General features: G+C 47.5%; 2 non-coding genes across 2 annotated transcripts; both read right to left on the minus strand.

Annotated features, from left to right (window-relative positions):
* Positions 1-5,726: 5,726 nt before the first annotated feature.
* On the minus strand, positions 5,727-5,833 carry LOC136588925 (U6 spliceosomal RNA). The gene has a single exon (XR_010787715.1). It is a non-coding gene; the product is annotated as a U6 spliceosomal RNA (small nuclear RNA).
* Positions 5,834-11,625: 5,792 nt separating this feature from the next.
* Positions 11,626-11,732, minus strand: LOC136588926 (U6 spliceosomal RNA). The gene has a single exon (XR_010787716.1). It is a non-coding gene; the product is annotated as a U6 spliceosomal RNA (small nuclear RNA).
* Positions 11,733-15,000: the final 3,268 nt, after the last annotated feature.

The following is a 15,000-nucleotide window of genomic DNA, read 5'->3' on the forward strand; positions in this document are numbered from 1 at the left end:
CCCCACAGCACACACATAGGGCAGCATATAATTTATCTCCTCCCCAGTAATAAGCAGCCTCCCCCCAGTAATAACCAGCCCCCCCACCAGTAATAGGCAGCCCCCCAGTAATAAGCAGCCCCCCCAAGAATAATCAGCCCCCCCCAGTAGTAAGCAGCCCCCCCAGTAGTAAGCAGCCCCCCCCCCCCAGTAGTACATATCCACAACACGAGGGTCAGCAGCAAAAGAGGCATCCAAAATAGGTGGAACAGGTCGTCTGCAGCGCCCACTGTGGTCTAGATCCAAATTAGACCACAAGAAATGCAATGTGAAGAAAGTTGATTTAGGCAGCAGTTGGGGTGCAAATACAAAGCGGTTTTTATTCCTCCCAAAATGTGACGTTTCGACTCAACGAGTCTTTGTCAAATATACAAAATGTGTGAACAACAAACATACATATAGCAGTCCACCCACAGAGTGGACCTATCACAGAACAGAGCATATCAACAAAATTAAAATCACCCAGTAGTAAGCAGCCCCCCCAGTTGTAAGCAGCCCCTCCCCCAGTTCTAAGCAGCCCCCCCCCCCGTAGTAAGCAGGCCCCCCCAATAACAGGCAGCCACCCCAGTAATAAGCAGCCCCCCAGTAGTAAGCAGCCCCCCCAGTTGTAAGCAGCCCCCCCAGTTGTAAAGAAGCCCCCCTCCAGTAACAGGCAGCCCCCCAAGTAGTAAGCAGCCCCCCCTAGTAATAAGCATCCCCCCAACCCATATACTTACCTCCTCCCTGCTGTTAGTGTCGCTCTCTCTCTGCTTGCCCTGACGTCAATGTGCAGCCCGGCACGCTTCCTCCCCGAGTCCTCTCCTGCGGAACTAATGAGCAGGGGACTCGAGGAGGAGGATCCTGGCTGCACACTGACATCAGTGTGCGCCAGGATCAGTGCAATTACCAACGGGGAGCTACGGCGCCCCTGCTGGTAATCGCTTCAGTAGTGAGCGGCGTCGGCACGCCGCGGGCCACATAACACGAGGCAGCGGGCCGGATTCAGCCTGCGGGCTTTGTGTTTAGAAGAAAAGTTCCCAGCGGTACCGCGGACCGGCACTAAGCATCTAACAGCCCGGCCCCGGTCTGCGGACCGGTGGTTAAGGACCCCTGCCCTACAGAATACTAGAGCCTCCAGGCCCACCCATATCACGTTTTGTATCCAAGCTAGAGGTGGCACAACAGGGTGCTAGAGCCTCCATGCCCACCCATATCATGTCTTGTATCCAAGCTAGAGGCGATACAACAAAGTTCTGGAGCCTCCATGCTCTCTGTACCACATCCAGTATGCAAGCTAGAGGCGGTACATCAGGGTACTAGAGCCTTTATGTCCACCAGTATCACATCTTGTATTCAAGCTAGAGGTGGTACAACACGGTACTAGATCCTCCATGCCTGCCCGTATCAAATCTTGTATCTAAGCTTGAGGCGGTACCACAAAGTATTCAAAGCTTGCCTGTATCACATCATGTATCCAAGCTAGAGGTGGCACAACAGAGAACTATAGCCTCCATGCCCGCCCGTATCACATCTTGTATCCAAGCTAGAGGTGGTACAACAGGGTACCAGAGCCTCCAAGCCCACCCCTATCACTTTTTATATCCAAGCTAGAGGCGTGTCCAGATCACATCTTGTATCCAAACTAGAGGCGGTACAACAGGGTACTAGAGCCTCCATGCCCGCCTGTATCACATCTTGTATCCAAGCTAGAGGCGGTACAACAGGGTACTAGAGCCTCCATGCCCGCCTGTATCACATCTTGTATCCAAGCTAGAGGCGGTACAACAGGGTACTAGAGCCTCCATGCCCGCCCGTATCACATCTTGTATCCAAGCTAGAGGCGGTACAACAGGGTACTAGAGCCTCCATGCCCGCCTGTATCACATCTTGTATCCAAGCTAGAGGCGTTACAACAGGGTACTAGAGCCTCCATGCCCGCCTGTATCACATCTTGTATCCAAGCTAGAGGCGGTACAACAGGGTACTAGAGCCTCTATGCCCGCCTGTATCACATCTTGTATCTAAGCTAGAGGCGGTACAACAGGGTACTGGAGTCTTCGTACAAGGCATCAGTTTTCCGCAATAAGGGTGGTTTCACACAGGCAAGAAAATCGTGCGATTTTCGGCTGATGCGATAGTCAGTAAAAAAGCAGATTATGAAACCAACGGTTTCCTTCCCATCTGTGATGTTTTCACTGATGTGATGTTGAGAGAACAAAAAATAACGGCTGCTCTATCTTTCTGCGATGTGCGATTCTTTTTATCTCCCAGGTTTCGCTATGGAGCCGCTCCTTTTTATCGCCTCGCAATGCAACAAGATTGTGTTGCGATGCAATTTTGATAATGGAAAGTCCTATTCATTTTCGCAATAAAAAATTGTACATTTTTTATCGCGCAATTTTATTGTGGCCGTCAGCACTGCGATGGGAGATTATTCTAAAAAAAAAGCATTGCTGGCAACCAAATATTGCAGACACAAAATAGGGGGTCGCCCGTGTGAAAGTCGCCTAAATGATCCTTTTACTCCGATATTGTAATCACTCACTTATAACAACGTTACAATCACACAGACAAAAGTGTCATCCCACAACTTCTGGGGGGGGTTACACTGTACGTGGTTATGGCGCCTCGGGTACATTTGCTGTATGCCTGTAGTCACATGGCACAAAAAATACACCTTTTAGTGGTGGCACCGTGAGACAATTATTATTATTACTCCAAGTTGAAACATGGCTTGATGATAAGTGCGATTGGGCGGTGAATTTGCAGGGGTACAATCTCTTCAGAAGAGACCGAAGGAACCAGAAAGGGGGAGGGGTATGTCTGTACGTCAAATCGAACTTGAAGCCGAGGCTACGGGAGGATATAGGGGTAGGAGACGAACAGGTGGAATCTCTGTGGGTAGAAATACAGGGAGGAAAAAATAACAAAAGACCCCTATCAGGATTTTATCGACCACCAAAAGCAACAGAAGAAACTGAAGACTTACTACTAAGGCAGATAGAAGAGGTGTCAAAACGAAACGAAGTAATTATCATGGGGGACTTTAATTACCCAGATATAACATGGGAGAACGAAACCTGCAAATCTCACAGGGGTGATAAGTTCTTGAGAGTAATTAAAGATAATTACCTGAACCAACTTGTGCAGGAACCAACAAGAGGGAGAGCCATTCTGGACCTAGTGCTAACTAACAAACCGGAACGTATAAAGGGGGTGCAGGTTGAGGGGCACTTGGGGAACAGCGACCACAATATAATCAACTTCCAGCTGTCAATCAATAGGAAGCCTTATCAGGGAGTGACAAAGAAACTAAACTTTACTAAAGCAAAATTTGATGAGCTTAGAACTACTATCGGTAACATTAATTGGGACAACATCCTCAAAAATATCAGTACGGAGGAAAAATGGGAAAAGTTCAAAAGGATCCTAATCGCCTCATGTGAGCAGTCCATTCCCTTTAAAAATAAAAGAAACTCAGCTAAAAGGAAACCAATGTGGTTCGACAAGACGGTACGAGGGGCAATAAACGAAAAGAAGAAAGCGTTCAAACTACTAAAGCAAGAAGGCAGAGAAGAAGCGCTAAAATCATACAGGGAAAAAAACAAAATATGCAAAGATACGATCAAAACTGCCAAGGAGGAAGCAGAAAGACGGATCGCAAAAGAGAGCAGAAACAACCCGAAGCTATTTTTCAACTACATAAACAGCAAAAGGATTTGCAGGGAGAGCGCTGGCCCTTTAAAAAACAATGCAGGAGAAATCATTGATGATGACGAAGGGAAAGCAAATCTACTAAACAGTTTCTTCTCAAGTGTATTCACCAAAGAAAAGGAAATGCCACACGAGATGCAGGGGAATAAAACGAACTCCTCACAAAATATCTCATACCTAACGCAGGAGGAGGTGCGGAAGCGTCTAAAGAAAACTAAGATTGATAAATCACCGGGCCCAGATGGATTACACCCAAGGATACTAAAGGAACTAAGTGACGAGATAGCTAGGCCGCTATACCTAATATTTCTAGACACTATCAAGACCGGAGTAGTACCATTGGACTGGCGCATTGCCAACGTGGTTCCAATTTACAAAAAAGGGAGCAAAAGTGAGCCTGGTAACTACAGGCCAGTAAGTCTCACTTCAGTAACGGGAAAAATTTTCGAGGGGATTCTGAGAGACGCCATCGATGAGTACCTCAAGGAGATTAAGGGAATAACTCCTCACCAGCACGGATTCATGAAGGGTCGCTCATGTCAGACAAATCTGATCAGCTTCTACGATGAAGTAAGCTCTAAGCTGGACCAGGGAGAATCTATTGATCTTGTATATCTGGACTTCTCTAAAGCCTTTGACACCGTGCCACATAATAGGCTAATATACAAAATGAGGCAGCTCGGACTGGGCGAAAACGTGTGTAAGTGGGTAAAAAATTGGCTCAACGATAGAAAGCAGAGGGTGATAATAAATGGTTCGTACTCTGATTGGACCACAGTCGCTAGCGGGGTGCCACAGGGTTCAGTATTAGGCCCCACTCTGTTCAACATATTTATCAATGACCTGATAGAGGGGCTGCACAGCAAAATATCAATATTTGCAGATGACACAAAATTATACAATATAATTAATGCAACGGAGGACAATGTGCGGCTACAAACGGACCTGGATAAGCTGGGGGCTTGGGCAGAAAAATGGCAAATGAAGTTCAATGTTGAAAAATGTAAGACTATGCACATGGGCAAGAGGAACGGATGTCACCAATATACACTAAATGGGGTACCACTAGGGAAAAGTGATATGGAAAAGGATCTGGGGGTATTAGTGGATAATAGACTAAACTGGAGTAACCAATGCCAGTCAGCCGCTGCAAAGGCAAATAAAGTCTTGGGGTGCATCAAAAGAGGTATAGGGGCGAAGGACGAGAACATTATCCTTCCATTATATAAGGCACTTGTCAGGCCTCACATGGAATACTGCATACAATTCTGGACACCGGTGCTCAGGAAAGATGTCACAGTGCTTGAGGGGGTTCAAAGAAGAGCGACTAAACTAATACATGGAATGACGGGACTGGAATACCCAGAGAGGCTGTCCAAATTGGGACTATTTACTCTAGAAAAAAGAAGGTTAAGAGGCGACCAAATAACCATGTATAAGTACATGAGGGGACAACACATGGATCTCTCCCGTGATCTGTTTACACCCAGGACTGCGACGGTAACAAGAGGACATCCGCTACGATTAGAGGAAAGTAGGTTTCATCACCAACACAGAAAGGGGTTCTTTACTGTAAGAGCAGTTAGACTGTGGAACTCTCTACCGGAGGAAGTGGTGATGGCAAAATCCATAGAGGAGTTTAAAAGGGGACTTGATGTCTTTCTGAAGAAGGATATTACAGGATATAAATTTTAGGTTAAGTGTCAATCCTGCTATATAGGCAGGTAGGAACTATTAGGGGTTGATCCAGGGAACAGTCTGATTGCCATTAGGGAGTCGGGAAGGAATTTTTTCCCCAAAAGGGCTAATTGACTTCTGGCCTTGGGGTTTTTTGCCTTCCCCTGGATCAACACAGTAGGATAGACAGGCTGGACTAGATGGACAATGTCTTCATTCGGCCTTACATACTATGTTACTATGTAAGATAAAACGTATAAGGAGAAAAAAATGTTATGTTAGAATTTTTTTTTTAATTCTAATTGAAGAATCGGTGCAAAAATATGGAACGCCTCACGAATTTGCGTGTCATCCTTGCGCAGGGGCCATGCTAATCTTCTCTGTATCGTTCCAATTTTAGTATATGTGCTGCCGAAGCAAGCACGATACTGCAGACAGCCCCGGCGGTATTTATGGTCCCGCGGGAGAGAAGTTCTTACATTGTGGAGAGATTACTTTTATAAATTAAAAATAATGTATCCTGCTGTGATATTTTACCTAATATGTCATGCCTGTAATAATAAAACCCGTTAATATAGAGTATTTTGGCCAAACTGAAGAGCATTTTGTGACAATGTTATATGCAAATGAGAAGAAGCCGCAGTGCATGCTGGGAAGAATGCTGGTCTCGGAATACGGACCTTGTACCACAGAAGGCGCAGCTGGTGTGGAATGTACTGCGGATGACTGCAGCGCTCTGCTTCCATCAGGAGAGCAGCTGCTCACTGCTGCACCACTGGCTGACGGTCACATTAGGACGTGATTGCCGGCTCACGCCTACTGCTGCTGGACGTGGCGCTATAGCATTAGGGCTGGGCGTGCAGCAGTGCAGCGCCTTCTGCCCACCGGTCTGCCCTGGCCGGAGTACAGCGATGCGTGCCCTTACCTATCAGCTGACAAGTGTGCTCGGCCGCACACACAAGGGGGTCACAGGAATGTCCCACAACATTGTCACACTTCCGTGGCTGTCAAGTCAAATTTATCACCAAGATAACATGTATGGGACCATCTGGGAGACCAACTTCTACAACCTACAACTTTGCATGATCTAAAGGTTCAGTTACATAGCAAATGTGGAGCAATATGCCACAGGATACCATACAGAACCTGTATGCCGCCATGCCCGCCAGTATCACATCTGGTATACAAACTAGAGGCAGGGCAACAGGGTACTAGAGCCTCCATGCCCACCTGTATTACATCTTGTATCCAAGCTACAGGTGGTACAACAGGGTACTAGAGCCTCCATGCCTGTCTGTATCACATCTTGTATCCAAGCTAGAGGCAGTACAACAGGGAACTAGAGCCTCCATGCCCACCCGTATCACATCTGGTATCCAAGCTAGAGGCAGTGCAACAGGGTACTAGAGCCTCCATTCCCACCCGTATCACATCTTGTATCCAAGCTACAGGTGGTACAACAGGGTACTAGAGCCTCCATGCCTGCCTGTTTCACATCTTGTATCCAAGCTAGAGGTGGTACAACAGGGTACTAGAGCCTCCATGCCTGCCTGTATCACATCTTGTATCCAAGCTAGAGGTGGTACAACAGGGGACTAGAGCCTCCATGCCCGCCCGTATCACATCTTGTATCCAAGCTAGAGGCAGTACAACTGGGTACTAGAGCCTCCATGCCCGCCCGTATCACATCTTGTATCCAAGCTAGAGGCAGTACAACAGGGTACTAGAGCCTCCATGCCCACCTGTATCACATCTTGTATCCAAGCTAGAGGCGGTACAACAGGGTACTAGAGCCTCCATGCCCGCCCGTATCACATCTTGTATCCAAGCTAGAGGCGGTACAACAGGGTACTAGAGCCTCCATGCCCGCCTGTATCACATCTTGTATCCAACCTAGAGGCGGTACTACAGAGTACTAGAGCCTCCATGCCTGTCTTTATCACATCTTGTATCCAAGCTAGAGGTGGTACAACAGGGTACTAGAGCCTCCATGCCTGCCTGTATCACATCTTGTATCCAAGCTAGAGGTGGTACAACAGGGTACTAGAGCCTCCATGCCTGTCTGTATCACATCTTGTATCCAAGCTAGAGGCAGTACAACAGGGTACTAGAGCCTCCATGCCCGCCCGTATCACATCTTGTATCCAAGATAGAGGCAGTACAACAGGGTACTAGAGCCTCCATGCCCGCCTGTATCACATCTTGTATCCAAACTAGAGGCAGTGCAACAGGGTACTAGAGCCTCCATGCCCGCCCGTATCACATCTGGTATCCAAGCTAGAGGCAGTGCAACAGGGTACTAGAGCCTCCATGCCCACCCGTATCACATCTTGTATCCAAGCTAGAGGCAGTGCAACAGGGTACTAGAGCCTCCATGCCCACCCGTATCACATCTTGTATCCAAGCTACAGGTGGTACAACAGGGTACTAGAGCCTCCATGCCTGTCTGTATCACATCTTGTATCCAAGCTAGAGGCAGTACAACAGGGTACTAGAGCCTCCATGCCCGCCCGTATCACATCTTGTATCCAAGCTAGAGGCGGTACAACAGGGTACTAGAGCCTCCATGCCCGCCCGTATCACATCTTGTATTGTGGTGGAAGCCCAGTATATATCTATATGGATCGGTGGGCCTTGGCAGTAGACAGTTGTCAATTTAACATTCTGTATACATATTTGCTTTCTGTCTTGCTACAAATATAATGTTCTTACAGTTATGCAATAGGTACTTCCGCTTATATGAAATATCTGTTTTATAAACTCTGCTGGATGGAATTTAGCACGCAACCAAGATATAAATATATCTGTTTGTCCGGTTGCATGGGTGATTAAAGGAACTAGGAAGTAGACAATGAACCGAATCTGAGACAAGCTTCCGCTTTCAAGTTACCGCGAAAATTTCCCCAGCAACTTTACTGGAAACGTATGCAAATAACATGGGAGGTTTGTGCAATTTATAGTTCATGATGTAACATCCAATCATATCGAAGGAACCACACGTGGCTCCAAGACAACCCACTCATCTCATCCACCACCTGATGGCCAATCACAGATGACCGGAGGATGGAAGAATTGCAAGATGCTTATCCAATAATTAAACAATACGTTGTATCTATGTAATCTTTGACCTGCCCAGATGGGCGGATGTGTTAAACTCTTAAAACAGGCTACACGCCGATCATTAAAGTTAGAATTGAGGAAGCTATGCATGCTGAACCTCGTGTCAGTGTGGAAACTGCTTATGCGCATTATCAATTCAAAATTAATATGGAAGGGTGTAAACATTCCAAATTGAGTAAGCCGTGATTCCGCAAAGGAATTCTACGACAGTATCCAAGCTAGAGACGGTACAACAGGGTACTAGAGCCTCCATGCCCGCCCGTATCACATCTTGTATACAAGCTAGAGGCAGTACAACAGGGTACTAGAGCCTCCATGCCCACCTGTATCACATCTTGTATCCAAGCTAGAGGCGGTACAACAGGGTACTAGAGCCTCCATGCCCGCCCGTATCACATCTTGTATCCAAGCTAAAGGCGGTACAACAGGGTACTAGAGCCTCCATGCCTGTCTGTATCACATCTTGTATCCAAGCTAGAGGCAGTACAACAGGGTACTAGAGCCTCCATGCCCACCTGTATCACATCTTGTATCCAAGCTACAGGTGGTACAACAGGGTACTAGAGCCTCCATGCCTGCCTGTATCACATCTTGTATCCAAGCTAGAGGTAGTTAAACAGGGTACTAGAGCCTCCATGCCTGTCTGTATCACATCTTGTATCCAAGCTAGAGGCAGTACAACAGGGTACTAGAGCCTCCATGCCCGCCCGTATCACATCTTGTATCCAAGCTAGAGGCGGTACAACAGGATACTAGAGCCTCCATGCCCACCTGTATCACATCTTGTATCCAAGCTAGAGGCGGTACAACAGGGTACTAGAGCCTCCATGCCCGCCTGTATCACATCTTGTATCCAAGCTAGAGGTGGTACAACAGGGTACCAAAGCCTCCATGCCCACCCGTATCACTTTTTATATCCAAGCTAGAGGCGGTAGAACAGGGTACTAGAGCCTCCATGCCTGTCTGTATCACATCTTGTATCCAAGCTAGAGGTGGTACAACAGGGTACTAGAGCCTTCATGCCCGCCCGTATCACATCTTGTATCCAAGCTAGAGGCAGTACAACAGGGTACTAGAGCCTCTATGCCCGCCCGTATCACATGTTGTATCCAAGCTAGAGACGGTACAACAGGGTACTAGAGCCTCCATGCCCGCCCGTATCACATCTTGTATCCAAGCTGGAGGCAGTACAACAGGGTACTAGAGCCTCCATGCCCACCCGTATCACATCTTGTATCTAAGCTAGAGACGGTACAACAGGGTACTAGAGCCTCCATGCCCGCCCGTATCACATCTTGTATCCAAGCTAGAGGCGGTACAACAGGGTACTAGAGCCTCCATGTCCACCTGTATCACATCTTGTATCCAAGCTCGAGGCAGTGCAACAGGGTACTAGTACCTCCATGCCCACCCGTATCACATCTGGTATCCAAGCTAGAGGCAGTGCAACAGGGTACTAGAGCCTCCATGCCCACCCATATCACATCTTGTATCCAAGCTACAGGTGGTACAACAGGGTACTAGAGCCTCCATGCCTGCCTGTATCACATCTTGTATCCAAGCTAGAGGTGGTACAAGAGGGTACTAGAGCCTCCATGCCTGTCTGTATCACATCTTGTATCCAAGCTAGAGGCAGTACAACAGGGTACTAGAGCCTCCATGCCCACCTGTATCACATCTTGTGTCCAAGCTACAGGTGGTACAACAGGGTACTATTGCCTCCATGCCTGCCTGTATCACATCTTGTATCCAAGCTAGAGGCGGTACAACAGGGTACTAGAGCCTCCATGCCCGCCCGTATCACATCTTGTATCCAAGCTAGAGGTGGTACAACAGAGTACTAGAGCCTCCATGCCCGTCTGTATCACATCTTGTATCCAAGCTAGAGGCAGTACAACAGTGTACTAGAGCCTCCATGCCTGCCCGTATCACATCTTGTATCCAAGCTAGAGGCGGTACAACAGGGTACTAGAGCCTCCATGCCCGCCCGTATCACATCTTGTATCCAAGCTAGAGGCGGTACAACAGGGTACTAGAGCCTCCATGCCTGTCTGTATTACATCTTGTATCCAAGCTAGAGGTGGTAAAACAGGGTATTAGAGCCTCCATGCCTGTCTATATCACATCTTGTATCCAAGCTAGAGGCGGTACAACAGGGTACTAGAGCCTCCATGCCCACCTGTATCACATCTTGTATCCAAGCTAGAGGTGGTACAACAGGGTACTAGAGCCTCCATGCCCGCCCGTATCACATCTTGTATCCCAGCTAGAGGCGGTACAACAGGGTACTAGAGCCTCCATGCCCGCCTGTATCACATCTTGTATCTAAGCTAGAGGCGGTACAACAGGGTACTGGAGTCTTCGTACAAGGCATCAGTTTTCCGCAATAAGGGTGGTTTCACACAGGCAAGAAAATCGTGCGATTTTCGCCTGATGCGATAGTCAGTAAAAAAGCAGATTATGAAACCAACGGTTTCCTTCCCATCTGCGATGTTTTCACTGATGTGATGTTGAGAGAACAAAAAATAACGGCTGCTCTATCTTTCTGCGATGTGCGATTCTTTTTATCTCCCAGGTTTCGCTATGGAGCCGCTCCTTTTTATCGCCTCGCAATGCAACAAGATTGTGTTGCGATGCAATTTTGATAATGGAAAGTCCTATTCATTTTCGCAATAAAAAATTGTACATTTTTTATCGCGCAATTTTATTGTGGCCGTCAGCACTGCGATGGGAGATTATTCTAAAAAAAAAGCATTGCTGGCAACCAAATATTGCAGACACAAAATAGGGGGTCGCCCGTGTGAAAGTCGCCTAAATGATCCTTTTACTCCGATATTGTAATCACTCACTTATAACAACGTTACAATCACACAGACAAAAGTGTCATCCCACAACTTCTGGGGGGGGTTACACTGTACGTGGTTATGGCGCCTCGGGTACATTTGCTGTATGCCTGTAGTCACATGGCACAAAAAATACACCTTTTAGTGGTGGCACCGTGAGACAATTATTATTATTACTCCACGTTAAAACCTATAAGGAGAAAAAAATGTTATGTTAGAATTTTTTTTTTTGTTCTAATTGAAGAATCGGTGCAAAAATATGGAACGCCTCACGAATTTGCGTGTCATCCTTGCGCAGGGGCCATGCTAATCTTCTCTGTATCGTTCCAATTTTAGTATATGTGCTGCCGAAGCAAGCACGATACTGCAGACAGCCCCGGCGGTATTTATGGTCCCGCGGGAGAGAAGTTCTTACATTGTGGAGAGATTACTTTTATAAATTAAAAATAATGTATCCTGCTGTGATATTTTACCTAATATGTCATGCCTGTAATAATAAAACCCATTAATATAGAGTATTTTGGCCAAACTGAAGAGCATTTTGTGACAATGTTATATGCAAATGAGAAGAAGCCGCAGTGCATGCTGGGAAGAATGCTGGTCTCGGAATACGGACCTTGTACCACAGAAGGCGCAGCTGGTGTGGAATGTACTGCGGATGACTGCAGCGCTCTGCTTCCATCAGGAGAGCAGCTGCTCACTGCTGCACCACTGGCTGACGGTCACATTAGGACGTGATTGCCGGCTCACGCCTACTGCTGCTGGACGTGGCGCTATAGCATTAGGGCTGGGCGTGCAGCAGTGCAGCGCCTTCTGCCCACCGGTCTGCCCTGGCCGGAGTACAGCGATGCGTGCCCTTACCTATCAGCTGACAAGTGTGCTCGGCCGCACACACAAGGGGGTCACAGGAATGTCCCACAACATTGTCACACTTCCGTGGCTGCCAGGTCAAATTTATCACCAAGATAACATGTATGGGACCATCTGGGAGACCAACTTCTACAACCTACAACTTTGCATGATCTAAAGGTTCAGTTACATAGCAAATGTGGAGCAATATGCCACAGGATACCATACAGAACCTGTATGCCGCCATGCCCGCCAGTATCACATCTGGTATACAAACTAGAGGCAGGGCAACAGGGTACTAGAGCCTCCATGCCCACCCGTATCACATCTGGTATCCAAGCTAGAGGCAGTGCAACAGGGTACTAGAGCCTCCATGCCCACCTGTATTACATCTTGTATCCAAGCTACAGGTGGTACAACAGGGTACTAGAGCCTCCATGCCTGTCTGTATCACATCTTGTATCCAAGCTAGAGGCAGTACAACAGGGAACTAGAGCCTCCATGCCCGCCCGTATCACATCTGGTATCCAAGCTAGAGGCAGTGCAACAGGGTACTAGAGCCTCCATGTCCACCCGTATCACATCTTGTATCCAAGCTAGAGGTGGTACAACAGGGTACTAGAGCCTCCATGCCTGTCTGTATCACATCTTGTATCCAAGCTAGAGGCAGTACAACAGGGTACTAGAGCCTCCATGCCCACCCGTACCACATCTGGTATCCAAGCTAGAGGCAGTGCAACAGGGTACTAGAGCCTCCATGCCCGCCCGTATCACATCTTGTATTGTGGTGGAAGCCCAGTATATATCTATATGGATCGGTGGGCCTTGGCAGTAGACAGTTGTCAATTTAACATTCTGTATACATATTTGCTTTCTGTCTTGCTACAAATATAATGTTCTTACAGTTATGCAATAGGTACTTCCGCTTATATGAAATATCTGTTTTATAAACTCTGCTGGATGGAATTTAGCACGCAACCAAGATATAAATATATGTTTGTCCGGTTGCATGGGTGATTAAAGGAACTAGGAAGTAGACAATGAACCGAATCTGAGACAAGCTTCCGCTTTCAAGTTACCGCGAAAATTTCCCCAGCAACTTTACTGGAAACGTATGCAAATAACATGGGAGGTTTGTGCAATTTATAGTTCATGATGTAACATCCAATCATATCGAAGGAACCACACGTGGCTCCAAGACAACCCACTCATCTCATCCACCACCTGATGGACAATCACAGATGACCGGAGGATGGAAGAATTGCAAGATGCTTATCCAATAATTAAACAATACGTTGTATCTATGTAATCTTTGACCTGCCCAGATGGGCGGATGTGTTAAACTCTTAAAACAGGCTACACGCCGATCATTAAAGTTAGAATTGAGGAAGCTATGCATGCTGAACCTCGTGTCAGTGTGGAAACTTCTTATGCGCATTATCAATTCAGAATTAATATGGAAGGGTGTAATCATTCCAAATTGAGTAAGCCGTGATTCCGCAAAGGAATTCTACGACAGTATCCAAGCTAGAGACGGTACAACAGGGTACTAGAGCCTCCATGCCCGCCCGTATCACATCTTGTATACAAGCTAGAGGCAGTAAAACAGGGTACTAGAGCCTCCATGCCCACCTGTATCACATCTTGTATCCAAGCTAGAGGCGGTACAACAGGGTACTAGAGCCTCCATGCCCGCCCGTATCACATCTTGTATCCAAGCTAAAGGCGGTACAACAGGGTACTAGAGCCTCCATGCCTGTCTGTATCACATCTTGTATCCAAGCTAGAGGCAGTACAACAGGGTACTAGAGCCTCCATGCCCACCTGTATCACATCTTGTATCCAAGCTACAGGTGGTACAACAGGGTACTAGAGCCTCCATGCCTGCCTGTATCACATCTTGTATCCAAGCTAGAGGTAGTTAAACAGGGTACTAGAGCCTCCATGCCTGTCTGTATCACATCTTGTATCCAAGCTAGAGGCAGTACAACAGGGTACTAGAGCCTCCATGCCCGCCCGTATCACATCTTGTATCCAAGCTAGAGGCGGTACAACAGGATACTAGAGCCTCCATGCCCACCTGTATCACATCTTGTATCCAAGCTAGAGGCGGTACAACAGGGTACTAGAGCCTCCATGCCCGCCTGTATCACATCTTGTATCCAAGCTAGAGGTGGTACAACAGGGTACCAGAGCCTCCATGCCCACCCCTATCACTTTTTATATCCAAGCTAGAGGCGGTAGAACAGGGTACTAGAGCCTCCATGCCTGTCTGTATCACATCTTGTATCCAAGCTAGAGGCGGTACAACAGGGTACTAGAGCCTTCATGCCCGCCCGCATCACATCTTGTATCCAAGCTAGAGGCAGTACAACAGGGTACTAGAGCCTCCATGCCCGCCCGTATCACATGTTGTATCCAAGCTAGAGACGGTACAACAGGGTACTAGAGCCTCCATGCCCGCCCGTATCACATCTTGTATCCAAGCTGGAGGCAGTACAACAGGGTACTAGAGCCTCCATGCCCACCCGTATCACATCTTGTATCTAAGCTAGAGACGGTACAACAGGGTACTAGAGCCTCCATGCCCGCCCGTATCACATCTTGTATCCAAGCTAGAGGCGGTACAACAGGGTACTAGAGCCTCCATGCCCACCTGTATCACATCTTGTATCCAAGCTCGAGGCAGTGCAACAGGCTACTAGTACCTCCATGCCCACCCGTATCACATCTGGTATCCAAGCTAGAGGCAGTGCAACAGGGTACTAGAGCCTCCATG

This window comes from Eleutherodactylus coqui, chromosome 13, assembly GCF_035609145.1.
Source record: "Eleutherodactylus coqui strain aEleCoq1 chromosome 13, aEleCoq1.hap1, whole genome shotgun sequence".
Taxonomy (NCBI): Eukaryota; Metazoa; Chordata; class Amphibia; order Anura; family Eleutherodactylidae; genus Eleutherodactylus; species Eleutherodactylus coqui.